At 36.4% G+C, this 16,393-nt stretch overlaps 1 long non-coding RNA gene across 1 annotated transcript in view; it reads left to right on the top strand.

The window, feature by feature from the left end:
• Positions 1 to 11,169, top strand: part of LOC113911747 — a 227,126-nt gene extending 215,957 nt beyond the window's left edge. Inside the window, exon 6 of the long non-coding RNA XR_003516585.2 lies at positions 11,052 to 11,169. This is a non-coding gene — a long non-coding RNA (uncharacterized LOC113911747). The remainder of the gene's footprint in view (positions 1 to 11,051) is intronic.
• Positions 11,170 to 16,393: the final 5,224 nt, after the last annotated feature.

Genomic DNA, 16,393 nt, shown 5'->3' with positions numbered 1-16,393 from the left:
AAATAAGATGAGGGTGCCCACAGTTGCCACTTTTATTCAACATAGTATTGGAAGTCCTACCCAGAACAATTAGGCAAGAAAAAGAAAAGGCATCCAAATTATAGAGGTAAACAATCACTCTATGCAGATGGCATATAGAGCAAACCCTAAAGACTCCACACACACCTATTACAACTAATCAACAAATTCAGTACAGTTGAAGAATGCAAAATCAATACATTAAAATCAGTTGTGTTTTTGTACTCTAATAATGAACTTTCAAGATGGGAAGAGCAAGATGGCAGAGGAGTAGGAGACCTGGATTTTGTCTGGTCCCAGGAACTCAGCTGGATACGGATGAAACCATTCTGAACACCTACGAACTCAACAGGAGATCGAAGAAAAGAAGAGCAACAACTCTCTGAACAGAAAAGCGACCACTTTCTGGAAGGTAGGATGTGAGGAGAAGTGAATCCCAGGTGATATTCAGGAAGATAGACGGCGGGGGAGGGGGCCTCCGTCGGCCACTACCTGCAAGTGATAGAGCAGCGGAGCACAAAATCGGAACTTTTAGAAGTCGGCTCCGCTGAGGGACGTCGCTGCAGTGGCTAAGCAGGGGGTGGAACCCTCGCGGGACAGTGTGGTCTCAGGACCCTGGGGGTCACAGAAAGACCAGGGGTGCCTGAGTGTGGCAGAGCTCCCAGGGATTGGAGCAGGGAAGACAGCTGCAGAGACCAAGCCGAGGCGTGGGCTCTCAGCTCGGGGCTGCCATAAACCATGATCCACGGCACACTCGGGCCACTGCTCCTCCAGCAGAGACCCAACAAGCAGCAGATCCAGGGAGACTCCCATTCCTTTCCCGGGAGGAGCTGCACGGGAGCGCACCGCAGGGACCTGCTGGGTTCAGAGACTCCACACGGGGTCAGGTGGCGGAGATAGAAACGCTCAGTCACAGGCTAGGTGAGCACGGAGTGAGGCCAGAGACCGGGAAGACGGAAGTGATTGCTTTTCTCTGGGGGCGCACTGAGGAGCAGGGCCCCGAGTTCTCAGGTCCTCCAGGGTGGAGATTGGGAGGCCGCCATTTTCACTCTCGTCCTCCAAAGCTGTACCTAAAGCTTGCAGGGAACACAAGCTCCCGAGAGCAAACCCGAGCAGATTACTTAGCCCGGACTGGCAAGGGCAGGGCAATTCCACCTTAGGCAAAGACATTTGGGAACCTCAGCAACAGGCCCCTCCCCCAGAAGATCAGCAAGAACAGCCAGCCAAGACAAAGTTCACCGATCAATGAGTACGGGAGAACTCCAGCGCTAGGGGAATACTGCGCATAGAATTCATGGCTTTTTTTATCATGAATCTTTAGTCTTTCAAAGTTAATTTTTTTAACTGTCTTTTTTTTAATTTTTCATTTTGCCTTTTTTAACCAACATCTTATCAACCCTTTTTAAAAATATTTTTTTTATTTTTCATTTTTAGAGTCATATTCTATCCCTTCATAGTAGTTACCCTTATTTTGGGTATATATATAAGTTGTTCTAAAATTTTGAGATACAGTTTCTTCTCACAGATGAAAATATACTCTAAATCTCTAGTGTATGGTTTTGTTCTAGTCTCCTGCCTGATCACATTCTCTTCCCCCCCTTTTTTTTAAATCCTCTTCTTTCTTTTTTCAACTGACTTATCAATTCCCGTTATAAAATCTTTTATAATTTTCATCTTTACATATTCCATCCCTTCATCATATTAACCCTTATTTTTGTACATATATAAGTTTTTATTTCTTTAAAATGTTGGGAGGTACTTTCTTCTAACAGACCAAAATATGCCCAAAATCTAGCATGTGGCACTCATTTTTGCACCAGCCTGATCATATTTGATCATGTTCTGGGTTTTTTTTTGTTTTATTTTTGTTATCTTTTTTTTTTTTTCATTTTTCTTTCTTTCCCTTTTCCCCCAGTTTCAGGTCTTTTCTGATTTGTTTAGTGTGTATTTTCTGAGAACATTGTTACCCTGTTAGCATTTTGTTCTCTCATTCATCTATTCTCCTCTGGACAAAATGACAATATGGAAAAAATCACCTCAACATAAAGAACAAGAGGCAGTACCAATTGCCAGGGACCTAATCAATAGGGACATCAGTAAGATGTCGGAACTAGAGTTCAGAATCATGATTTTAAAGATACTAGTTGGGCTTGAAAAAAGCATGGAAGTTATAGAGAAACCCCTTCTGGAGAAATAAAAACTAAAAATTAACCAAGTTGAAATCAAAAGGCTATTAATGAGGGATAATCAAAAATGGAGGCTCTATCTGCTAGGATTAATGAGGAAGAAGAGAGTTAGTGTTATAGAAGACCAAATGATGGAAAATAAAGAAGCTGAGAAAAAGAGAGAAATCAATGAAATAGAAACCAAAAGAATAGTAGAACAGATCAATGAAACTAGGAGCTGGTTCTTTGAAAGAATTAACAAGATTGATAAACGCCTGGCCAGACTTATCAAAAAGAAAAGAGAAATGACCCAAATAAATAAATCATGAATGAAAGAGGAGAGATCACAACCAACACCAAAGAAATACAATTAGAAGAACATATTACGAAAAACTCTGCCAGCAAATTAGATAACCTGGAAGAAATGGTTGCATTCCTAGAGATGTATCAAGTAACAAAATTGAACCAGGAAGAAATAGAAAACCTGAACAGACCTATAACCACTGAGGATATTGAAGCAGTCATCAAAAATCTCCCAACAAACAAAAGCCCAGGGCCAGGCAGCTTCCCAGGGAATTCTACCAAACATTTAAAGAATTAATACCTATTCTTCTGACACTGTTCCAAAAAATAGAAATGGAAGGAAAACTTCCAAACTCGTTTTATGAGGCCACCATCAACTTGATCTCAAACCAAAGACCCCATCAAAAAGGAGAATTACAGACTAATACCCTTGATGAACAGGGATGCAAAAATTCTCACCAAAATACTAGCCAATAGGATCCAACAGTACATTAAAAGGATCATTCACCACGACCAAGTGGGATTTATCCCTGGGCGGCAAGGTTGGTTCAACCTCCGCAAATCAATCAATGCGCTACAATACATTAACAAAAGAAAGAACAACAACCATATGATCCTCTCAATAGATGCATAAAAAGCATTTGACAAAGTACAGCATCCTTTCTTGATTCAAACTCTTCAGAGTACAGGGATAGAGGGTATATACCTCAATATCATAGAAGCCATCTATGAAAAACCCACAGCAAATATCATTCTCAATGGGGAAAAACTGAAAGCTTTCCCCCTGAGGTTCGGAACACGACAGGGATGTCCACTATCACCATTGCTATTCAACATAGTACTAGAAGTCCTAGCCACAGCAATCAGACAACAAAAAGAAATCAAAGGTCCGAATCGGCAAAGAAGAAGTCAAACTGTCACTCTTTGCAGATGATATGATACTTTATGTGGAAAATTCAAAAGACTCCACCCCAAAACTGCTAGAACTCATACAGGAATTCAGTAAAGGCAGGATATAAAATCAATGCACAGAAATCAGTGGCATTCCTATACAACAATAACATGACAGAAGAAAAAGAAATTAAGGAGACCATCCCATTTACAATTGCACCCAAAACTATAAGATACCTAGGAATAAATCTAACCAAGAGGCAAAGAATCTGTACTCAGAAAACTATAAAATACTCATGGAAGAAATTGAAGAAGACACAAAGAAATGGAAAAATGTCCCATGCTCATGGATTGGAAGAACAAATATTGTGAAGATGTCAATGCTACCTAGAGCAATGTACACATTCAATGCAATCCCCATCAAAATACCATCCACTTTTTTCAAAGAAATGGAACGAATAATCCTAAAATTTGTATGGAACCAGAAAATACCCCGAATAGCCAGAGGAACATTGAAAAAGAAGAGCAAAGTTGGCGGCATCACAATTTCAGACTTCCAGCTCTATTACAAAGCTGTCGTCATCAAGACATTGTGGTACTGGCACAAAAACAGACACATAGATCAATGGAATAGAATAGAGAGCCTAGAAATGGACTCTGAACTCTATGGTCAACTAATCTTTGACAAAGCAGGAAAGAATGTCCAATGGAAAAAAGACAGTCTCTTCAACAAATGGTGTTAGGAAAATTGGACAGCCACGTGCAGAAGAATGAAACTAGACCATTTCCTTACACCACACACAAAAATAGACTCCAAATGGTTGAAAGACCTAAATGTGAGATAGGAGTCCATCAAAATCCTAAAGGAGAACACAGGCAGCAACCTCTTCGACCTCAGCCGCAGCAACTGCTTCCTAGAAACATCGTCAAAGGCAAGGGAAGCAAGGGCAAAAATGAACTATTGGGACTTCATCAGGATAAAAAGCTTTTGCACAGCAAAAGAAACAGTCCACAAAACCAAAAGACAACTGAGAGAATGGGAGAAGATATTTGCAAATGACATATCAGATAAAGGGCTAGTATCCAAAATCTATAAAGAACTTATCAAACTCAACATCCAAAGAACAAATACTCCAATCAAGAAAACATGAACAGACATTTTTCCAAATAAGACATCCAAATGCCTAACAGACACATGAAAAAGTGCTCAACATCACTCGGCATCAGCGAAATCCAAATCAAAACCTCAATGAGATACCACCTCACACCAGTCAGAATGGTTAAAATTAACAAGTCAGGAAACGACAGATGTTGGTGGGGATGTGGAGAAAGGGGAACCCTCCTACGCTGTTGGTGGGAATGCAAGCTGGTGCAACCCCTCTGGAAAACAGTATGGAGGTTCCTCCAACAGTTAAAAATAGAGCTACCCTATGACCCAGCAATTGCATTACTGGGTATTTACCCCAAAGATACAAATGTAGGGATCCAAAGGGGTATGTGCACCCCGATGTTTATAGCACCAATGTCCACAATAGCCAAACTTTGGAAAGAGCCAAGATGTCCATTGACAGATGAATGGATAATGAAGATGTGGTGTATATATATATACAGTGGGATACTATTCAGCCATAAAAAAAAAAAAAAATAAAAAGAAATCTTGCCATTGACAACGATGTGAATAGAACTAGAGGGTTTTATGCTAATAAGTCAATCAGAGAAAGACAATTATATGATTTCACTCGTATGTGGAATTTAAGAAACAGAGGATCATTGAGGAAGGGAGGGAAAATAAGATGAAATCAGACAAGGAAACAAACCATAAGAGACTCTTAATCATAGGAAAGAAACTGAGGGTAGCTGGAGGGGAGAGGGGTTGGAAGATGGGTAACTGGGTGATGGATATTAAGGAGGGCATGTGATATAATGAGCACTGGGTATTATGTGCAACTGATGAATCACTGAACTCTACCTCTGAAACTAATAATACACTATATGTTAATTGAATTTAAATTAAAAAAATGTGACAGACTGGGAGAAAATATTTGCAAGTGACACATCTGTTAAATGAATGTAATCCAAAATACTTAATTGACCCTTAAAACTCAGTAAGAAAGTAACCCAATTTAAAAATAAGCAAAGAGCTCACCAATGACATACAGATGACAAGTATATGAAAAGATACTCCATATCATACGTCATCAGAAAAATGCAAATTCAAACAACAATGAAATATGCCCAAACACCTATTATAACGGGCCAAAATCCAGAATACTGACAACACTAAGTGCTGACAAGAATGTGGAGCAAGAGGAAATCTCATTCATTGCTAGTGAGAATACAAAATTATATAGCCACTTTGGAAGACAGTTTGGTAGTTTCTTACAAAACTAAACATACTATTACATTATCATCTAGCAATTTTCCTTTTCAGTATAGACAGTAAAGAATTAAAAACATGTCCACACAAACACTGCACATGGATGTTTATAGCAGCTTTATTTTTAATTGCCAAAATCTGGGAGCAACCAAGATGTCCTTGGTAAGTGAATGGACATATAAACTGTGGTACATTCAGATAATTTAATATTACTCATTGCTAAACAGAGATGATCTAAAAGGCATGAAAAGACATGGATAAACTTTAAGTGCATATTACTAAGTAATAAAAACATTAAATCTGAAAAGGATACATACTGTATGATTCCAAGTATATGACATTCTGGGAAAAGCTAAACGTTGGAGAGAAGATGATGATCAGTGGTGCCTGGGACTGAATAAATAGAGCACAGAGGAATTTTTAGGCAGTGAAAACCTCTGTAGGATAGTATAATGGTGAAAACATGTCATTATTCATTTGTCTAAAACCACAGAATACATAACACCAAGAGTGAACCTTAATTTAAACTATGGACTTCAGTGCTTATGACATACAATATACAAGTGGGAGATTTACTGAGCAGAAACTAATTAAAAATATAATTAAATTTGTAGAGTAAAAGAAGCCAACAACAAAATGAAAAGGCATCCTACTGAATGGGAGAAGATATTTGCAAATGATTTTTCCATTAAGAGGTTAATATCCAGAGTACATAAAGAATTTCTGCAACTCAACACTGAAAAACCCAATAATCTGACTAAAAAATGGCCAGAGGACCAGAATAGACATGTTTCCAAAGTAGACATACAGATAGCCAATAGACACAGGGAAACATGCCTAATATCACTAGCTGTCAGGGAAAGACAAAGCCACAATGAGGTATCATCTTACACAAGTCAAAATGGCTAGCATCAAAAAGACAAGAAACAACAAGTATTGATGAGTATGTGGAGAAAAAGAACCTCTCTTGCACTGTGGGTGGAGATGTAAATTGTTACAGTCTCTATGGAAAACAATAAGGAGGTTCCTTGAAAAATTAAAATAGAAATACCATATGATCCAATAATTCTAATACATCAACATGACACATATTAACAAAAGATAAAGTTTATATAATCATTTTAATAGATGCAGAAAAAGCATTTGACAAAATACAAGATCCACTGATGATAAAAACCCTCAGCAAAGTAGGTTTAGAAGGAACATACCTTAACACAATAAAGGCCTAGATGAAAAACCCAAAGCTAACATCATATCCAATGGGGAAAAACTGAAAGATTTTTCCCTAAGGTTGGGAACACTACAAAGATGTCTACTTTCACCACTTTTATTCAACATAATACTACTGGAAGTCCTAGCCACAGCAATCAGACAACAAAAATAAAAGGGTTCCAAATTGGTAAGGAAGAAGTAAACCTTAAACTATTTTCAGATGACATGAAACTACATAGAAAATCCTAAACACTCCACCAAAATGCTACTAGATTGATAAATGAATTCAGTAAGATCACAAGATACAAAATCAACGTACATAAACCCACTGTATACACTGTACATACATATATATACACATATAATACACTAATAATGAAGAGAAAGACAAATTAAGAAAACAATAACATTTACAATTATACCAAAAATAATAAAATACCTAGGAGTAGACTTTACCACAGAGGTGAAAGACCGTACTTTGAAAACTATAAAAGACTGATAAAAGAGATTAAGGATGGCACAAACAAGTGAAAAGATATTCTATGCTCCTGGATTAGAAGAAGAAATATTGTTAAAATGTCCATACAACCCAAAGCAATCTACAGATTTAATGTAATCTAAAGATTTAATGTAAATACCAACAGATTTTTCCAGAGAAGAACAAATAATCCTAAAATTTGTGGGGAACTACAAAAGATCTTGAATAACCAAAGCACTCTTGAGAAAGAGGAACAAAACTGGAGGTATCATAATCCCAGCTAACAAGATATACAACCAAACTGTAGTAATCAAAACAGTATGATTAACAAAAATAGGCACACAGATCAATGAAATAGAGTGTGCAGAAATAGAACTATAATTATGTGGCAAATTGATCTTCAACAAAGAGGCAAGATTATGCAATGGGAAAAAGCCAGTCTCTTCTCCAAATGATGTTGGGAAAACCAGACAGCTAGAATGGAAAGGAATGAAACCACACCACTTTCTATCACCAACACAAAAACAAACTCAAAATGGATTAAAGACATAACTGTGAAACCTGACACCATAAAAATCCTAGGAGAGAGCACAGGTAATCATTTCACTGACCCAGACATAGCATTTTTCTAGATATGTATACTTAGGCAAGGGAAACAAAAGCAAAAATAAACTACTGGGACTACATCAAAATAAACAGCTTCTGCATAACAAAGGAAACAATGAACAAAACAAAAACAAAACCTACTGGATGGGAGAAGATATTTGGAAATTACATATCCAATAAAGGGGAAGTTCTAAATTTATTAAGAACATGTACAATCCAATGCCCCCAAAAACAAATAATCCAATTAAAAAATATGCAGAAGACTTGAACAGACATTCTCCAAAGAAGACACAGATGACCGACACATGAGAAGATGATCAACATCACTCATCATTAGGGAAATGAAAATCAAAACCACAATGAGATATACTCTCACATTTGTCAGAATGGCTAATATCCTAAACACAAGAAACAAGTGTTGGCAAGGAAGTAGAGTAAAAGGAATCCTCATGCACTGTTGGTGGGAATGCAAACTGGTGTGACCACTGTGGAAAACAGTATGGAGATTCCTCAAAAAAATTAAAATTACCATATTATCCAGTAATTCCAGTACTGGGTATTTACCCACCAAATTGGAAAACTAATTTAAAAAGATATATCCACCCCTATGTTTACTGCAGCATTATGTACCATTGCCAAATTATGGAATCATCCCACATGTCCATCAATAGATGAATGGATAAAGAAGATGTGGTGTGTGTGTGTGCATGCATGTATCTTATATACATGCATACACACACACAATGGAGTATTACTCAGCCATAAAAAGGAATAAAATCTTGCTATTTGCAACAACATGTTTGGACCTAGAGCTAAGTGAAGTAAGTCAGGGAAAGGCAAATACCATATGATCTCACTCATATGTGGAATTTAAGAAACAAAACAAATGAACAAACTGATGGTTACCAGAGGGGACGGTGGGTGGGGAGGTTTGGCAGTTAAAATATGTGAAGTGGATTAAAAGTACACTTATTATGATGAGCACTGAGTAATGTATAGAATTTTCAATCAGTATATTGTACACCTGAAACTAATATGACACTGTATGTGTCATTTCCCACTATACTGGGAAATAATGAATGAATGAGAAAGAAAGAAAAAGAAAAGAAAGAAAGGAAGGAAGGAAAGGAAAGGAAAGAAAAAAGAAAAGAAAAAGAGGTAAGAAAGAAAAATTCTATAATTTATTTGGACCCACAAAGGACACAGAATAATCAAAGCAATCCTGAGAAAAAAGAACAAACTAGAAGGAATCACACTTCCTGATTTGAAGCTATGTTATAAAGCTATAACAATCAAATAGTATGGAACTGACATAAAAATGGAAACATAGTCCAATGGAACAGAACTGAGAGCCCAGAAATAAACCCGTGAATATATATCAACTAATATTTGAAAGAGAGAAAAGAGTGTCTTTAATAAATTGTGCTAGGAAAATTGGATATTCATATATGAAAAAAGGAAATTAGATGCATATCTTACATCAGTCACACTAACTCTAAGTGGATTAAAGATTTAAATGTAATACTGGAAACCATAACAACTCTTAGAAGAAAACATTGGAAGAAAGCTCTCTGACATAGTTCTTGGCAATTTTATTTTTGGATATAACACCTGAACAAGCAACAGAATGAAAAATAAGTTGGACTGTATCCAACATAAAAGCTTCTGCACAGCAAAGAGAAACCAACAAAATCAAAAGACAACCTAGAGAATGGGAAAAATATTGGCAAATCATGTTTCTGGGTAAGGGGCTAATGTCCAAAATACTTAGAGAACTGCTGCAACTCAATAGCAAAAACAAATGAAAACCAAAAATAAAAATAAAAAAGGACACCAAATCACAAAAAAAACCCAACCAATTAAAAAATTGGCAAAAGACCTTAATTGACATTTTTTTCCAGAGAAGATATCCCAAAGGCTAACAGGTGTATGAAAATGTGCTCAACCTCACTAACTATTAGGGAAATGCAAATCAAAACAGCAATGAGTTGTTTTGCTTCTGCCTCACAGAATGGCTATCATCAGAAAGGCAAGAGACAATGAATGCTATCAAGGATGTTGAGAAAAGGGAATCTTCTTGCACTGTTGGTGGGACTGTAAATTGGCACAACTGTTATAAAGAAAACTGTATGGTGGTTACCCAGAAAACTAAAAATAAAATTGCCATCTGATCCAATGATTTCACTTCTGGGTATATATTAAAAACAACAACAACAACAACAACAACACTATGTCAGAAAGTTATCGGCACCCCCATGTTCACTGCAGCATTATTTACAATAGACAAGACGTAAAAAAATTAAGTGTTTATCAATAGAGAAAGGATTAAAAGTAAGGTTGTGGAACATGTGTACAATGGAGTATTACTAAGCCATAAAAAGAAGAAAACCTGGTATCTGCAACATGTTAGACCTTGAGGGCATTATACTAAGTGAAATAAGTTGAACAGAGAAAGGCAAATAACTGTGTGATCTCACCGACATCCAGACTCTAAAACATTTTTAAGAATAAAGTAAACCAAACTCACAGAAAGAAATCAGATTTGTGGTTACCAGAGGAATTGCAGGTGGTGTTCAAAAGGTATAAACTTTCAGTAATAAATAAAAATTAGAGATGTAATGCACAATGTGACTATTATAGTTTACAGTGCTATCTGGAATATTTGAAAGTTGCTAAGAGATCTTAAAAGTTCTCGTCACAAGAAAAAAGCATGTTTCTTCTTTTTTCAAGTATGTAAGGTGATGGATTTTATAACTTACTCTGGTATTCATTTCAAAATATATTTAAGTCATTATGCTGTTTATCTTAAATTTATATAATGTATGTCAGTTATATCTAAATAAAACTAAGAGAAAAAGCAATCATAAAGACAAGGATATCTCCAACTTTATAACTCCAGAACATGTAAAAATTTCATGCAAATTATTAGAGAAGAAAAGACCAGTAACTCTGTATAAAAATGGACAAAGTCTAATTGCTGGTTATTCTCTGTTTGTACCAGATCCATTCTTTGCCTTTCTTCTGCAAAGTATGCTTCCCATGCTCCCTCAAATCAGGCCTATGGGTATGTTGGCTAATCAGAGGCACTGAAGATGTGCAGAAGGAAGGACCCAAGGTATTTTTCCTATGGACCTGTTTATGGCAGTGTTTTCCATGAGTGGGTTTGTCTCCTCTCCTCACTTCAGGTAGTCTCTACTATGCATCAAACTCCTGTTGTTTAGGCATGGTTTCTGTGTACTGCTAATACAAAAACTCATGGCTGACCAACATAAGTAGATCTATTCAACCTCAGTAACAATCAGGGAAATGCAAATAAAATTTTCACATCTGTTGTTACACATTGTTATTTAGCACAGAATTAAATATGGTTTACTTCATTTTCTGTGTAGGACACGGTGTTCATCTAAAATCTCCAAGAAACAGATGTCATAATTAAGCACATAAGGATGGTAGGGGAAATAACCTGTGTGAGAGAAATGGAGCAAGGGTTGAGTAAGGCTGAGAATGTTGTCAAACTATTATATACATTTGACAGTGAATCATGTAGAGGAGGAAGGAAAGTTAGGTACTAAACTAGTTTCCTAGAGGTACCATAACGCATTATCACAAATTGGGTGTGAACACACACTTAAACGGAAATTTATTCTCTCACAGTTTTGGAGGCTTTAAGTCTGAAATGAAGGTTTTGGTAAGGGCATGGTTTCTCTGAAGACTGTAGGGGAGAATCCTTCCTTGCCTCTTTCTAGCTTCTGGTGGTTGCTGGCAATCCTTGGCATTCTTTCATTGGTAGCTGTACCACTTTAATTTCTGGCTCTGTCTTCACATGTTCATCTTTCCTTTGTGTCTGAAAAATCCTGCTCTTCTTAAAGGATACCACTCATTACATTAAGGCTCACTCTAAGTATGACCTCATTTTAAATTGAGTACAACTGCAAAGACTCTGTTTCTAAAGAAAATCATATTCATAAGTATTAGGGATTAGGACTTCAACATATGTTTTGGGGGACAAGATTCTACCAATACATGTATTAGGGCTTCTGTATAGTCCATGAGCCAAAGCCAGCAGTTGAAGTCTTGGGTCTCCCAAGCACAGATCTGCCTTAGTATCCCGGGTGCATTCAGTCAAGGCAGCGAGCAGTCTATGGAAAATGTGCCAACCTGTTGATGAATTTCAAACCATGGCATCTGGGCCCTTTGTTGTACTCCCTGTAGTTGATCACATTTTCATGGACACATGTATCTCTCTGTAGAATTGTGAACTTTCAAATATCTACAACAGATTATTTTCAAGAAGTTTCTTTTAAGGTATCCGCAAACTTAATTGTTGCCTCAATTGGCAGGTGCAAGTTAATTATATGGGTACTTAATTGCTAATTTCCTATGCAAATCAATATTTGAACTTTTAATTCTCAGTTGAGCATGCATCAAAATGGGATTTAACTGCTCAAAGAAACTGCAAAAAATTTAAGTGTATTTTTGCACCTCCATATAAGGTCACTCTGATACTGTCAATGTGGTCTCTGGTTTGAAAGTATAACACTAGTAACACCATTTGATAGGTACATCTGTTAAAAAGAGATTCTTATATCTGGAAACATAAACCTCTAGACAGGGTTCAAAAATATGTTTACTTCTTAATAGTTGTAATAATGTCCATTATATAAAAATTCCCAAACTTATAACTAGAAGGGGAACATTAGAATCACATCTAAAATTATTTTACATGTATAAATTGTTGACAGTGTCCTATCTCCCTTTATAGAAAGCATGCATATATGTAAAAATTTATAAGTATTCCTTCATGTGCATATAAATGAGGGTAATAATACATTCTATTTTGGATTTGTGGTAGTCTGATTTCTAGGACAGCCTTCAAGATTTCTGTCACTGATATTCATACCTCTCAGTTATTCAATCAAATGCTAATCCATCTATTGCTGTGAAGGCATCTTATTTAAGTAACTAGGATCCCAAATCAATTGATCTTTGAGCCTTTTATTTTTTTACTTAATTTTTAAAACGATTTTATTTATTTGAGAGAGAGCGAGCGAGCATGAGCAGAGGGGAGGGGCAGAGGGAGAAGCAGACTCCCCACTGGGCAGGGAGCCTAATGCACGACTCAATTCTAGGATCCTGGGATCATGACCTGAGCTGAAGGCAGATACCTAACCAAATGAGCCATGCAGGCACTCGAGCCCTTCAAATCTAAGTCTAGAAGTGAGAAATCAGAAGTGAGAAGTCAGAAATCCAAAGCATAAGAAAGATTTGATATACCATTGGTGACTAGAAGGTGGAGGGGATGCCTTCTAAGAGTTGAGAGCATCTCCCACTCCTTAGCTGACAGACAGTAGGAAACAGGGCTAAGTACTACTGTCACAGGGAACTGAATTCTGCTCAAAAATGAGCTTGGAAGTGAATATTTCCCTAGAGCCTTCAGCAGATACTTTGATAGCCAACTTGTGATAACCTTGAACAGAGAATCAAGTCCTGCCATGTCAGACTTAGGATATACAGAAATGTGAGCTAATAAATGGATGTTTTTTAAGGGGCTAAATTAAAATAGTATTTTCTTAATGCAGTATTTTGTATTTTTTTACTTTATTATCTTTTTGGTATTTGTCATGGCCACTGACTTTTTTTTTAAGTATAGTTGACACAAAATGTTACATTAGTTTCAGGTATACAGTATAGTGATTCCACAATTCAATTCCTTATGCTCTGCTCACCACAAGTATAGCTACCATCTGTTAGCATACAATGCCATTATGATACCATTGACATATTCCCTATGCTGTACCTTTTATTCCCATTACTTATTTATTATGTGACTGGGAGCCTATACCTCACACACCTCTTACCAATTTTGCCCAATCCCCCACTCCTGTCCACTCTGGCAACCCTCAGTTTGTTCTCTGTATTTACAGATTCTTTTTGCTTAGTCATTTACCAAGGTTGCACATATAGGTGAAATTATATACTCCTGCTATGTTATTGGTAATGGTTTCATAGTACCTTTTATAAGTTTCAATGAGGATTTTTTGTTTTGATCACTTTAAGTGAAATTATTTGGTAGAGGTAAATGCATAAACATTTTAAAGCTTTACATTTAAATGTCCACAACTGGCCAAAAATGTTAAGTTTACATTTCTTTCAGAAGAATTTGAAGAGTTTGAACATGTTCATTTCTGTTTTCTACTGGTCAATAGTGTGATACATAATTTTGTCAAACTGATAGCTGAAAAATGGTGTTTCTTTTCTTTGGCTTGCATTTCTTATATTTCATACATTTATTAGCTCTTATTTTGTGTCTTACTATTTATTTCAGCTGTTCATTTTTCCACTCATGTGATTAATTTATAAAATATATTTGTAAAGGTGTTACCCCTTAGGAGTAATATTTACCTTTGCTCTGTCACAAATACTGGAAATATTCCAGTGTGTAATTTGCCTTTGACATTTGTTTTTTTTTTTAATCACGAGTGTTTTAAATAATTGCTAGTGAAAAACTGTATACCAACCTTTCCCATAAGGTTTTTTGCTTTTAGAGCTCTTCCTATTATAATTTAGCTTTAAAAAATTTGTATACCTAATTTCTTGAAAAAACTTTTTTAAAGGTTTTATTTATTTATGTGACAGAGAGATAGAGAGAGAGCACAAGTAGGCAGGCAGGCAGAGGGAGAGGGAGAAGCAGATTCCCTGGTGAGGAGCCCGACATGGGGCTCAGTCCCAGGACCCTGGTATTATGACCTGAGCCAAAGGCAGCTGCCTAACTGACTAAGCCACCCAGGCGCCCCTTCTTGAAAAAATCTTACAAAAATCTTACCTTGTATTATGTTTCAGTATTTTAATATACTGTTTCAAGAACTATAGATGAAATTAAATGTGTCCAATAATTAGAATAACACTTATAATCATACTAAGATATCTATCTAACCAACCTACCTATCAAGAGAGATAGGTATAGATCTCTATCTATATATGTTTCTATGTTTAGCTGATGATAGTTTTTCTTTTTAATTTTTTTTAATTTTATTTATTCATTTGAGAGAGAGAGACAGAGAGAGCACCATCAGGGGGAGAGGCAGAGAGAGAAGCAAACTCCCTGCTGAGCTGGGAGCCTGACACGGGGCTGGATCCCAGGACCTGGAGATCATGACCTGAGCTGAAGGCAGATGCTTAACTGACTGAGCCACCCAGGCACCCCAGAGTTTTCCTTTTTATAACCTTACTATGCTTGCAGCAGTAACTTTGGGGTTCTGTCCTTTATGTTTTTTAAGACAGCATTTTATCATAGAAGCAAACCAATTGACTGATAATGTCCTTACAGGATCAAGATAAGTTATGAAGATATACATTTAGTCTTTGCTATAAAAAAAATGCAGTGCTTGACAATTTCTCTCATGATGCCCTCTTTTGAAATAATTATTGGAATCCAGGAATACATGAAAAGGTTAATACATCACAACGGATTAGGTCTATTACAGGAATATAAGGTTGGTTTAACATATGAAAATAAATCAATGTGATTCAAAACATTTAAAGAACAAAGGAGAAAAATCATATGGTAAATATGAAGAGAAAATCATTTGATAAAGTTCAACTCCTATTCATGGTAAGAATTCTTAGTGAGCTAGGGGTGAAAGGAAATACTTTTAAACTGAAAAAATGATTCTGCAAAAATCCTATAGACAAACTGACGCTTACCAGTGGGGAGGTGGGGGGGGATGGGTGAACTAGATGACGAGGATTAAGAGTACATTTATCATGATGAACCCTGAGAAATGGACAGAACTATTGAATCATTATACTGTACCCCTGAAACTAATATAACACTGGCATTAAAAAAGAAACACACACACACACACTGATATATTATGTCCTTCTTGTCAGTGCACAGTTAGGGAGAATGGAAATTGGTGCAGCCACTGTGGAAAATAGTATGAAGTTTCCTCAAAAAATTAAAAATAGAAATACCATATATTCCAATAATTTCAGTACTGGGTGTTTTCCCCAAGAAAATGAAAACACTAATTTGAAAAGATATACATAACTTTATGTTTATTTATGACATGATTTACAATAGCTAAGATGTAGAAGCAACTCAACTGTCCATCCTGGATGAATAGATGAAGATGTGGTATACATGTACAATCAAGTATTACTCAGCCATAAAAAATGAGATCTTGCCAATTGTGACAACACGGATAGACCTAGAGGGTATTATGCTAAGTGAAATAAGTCATACAGAGGAAGACCATGCTACATATTTTCACTTATATATGGAATCTAATGAAACAAAGCAAATGAATAAACAAATAAAAAAGTAGAAACAGAGCCATAAAT

This window comes from Zalophus californianus, chromosome 12, assembly GCF_009762305.2.
Source record: "Zalophus californianus isolate mZalCal1 chromosome 12, mZalCal1.pri.v2, whole genome shotgun sequence".
Taxonomy (NCBI): domain Eukaryota; kingdom Metazoa; phylum Chordata; class Mammalia; order Carnivora; family Otariidae; genus Zalophus; species Zalophus californianus.
The sequence above is the reverse complement of the archived record's forward strand: the minus strand, read 5'-3'. Positions and strand labels throughout refer to the sequence as shown.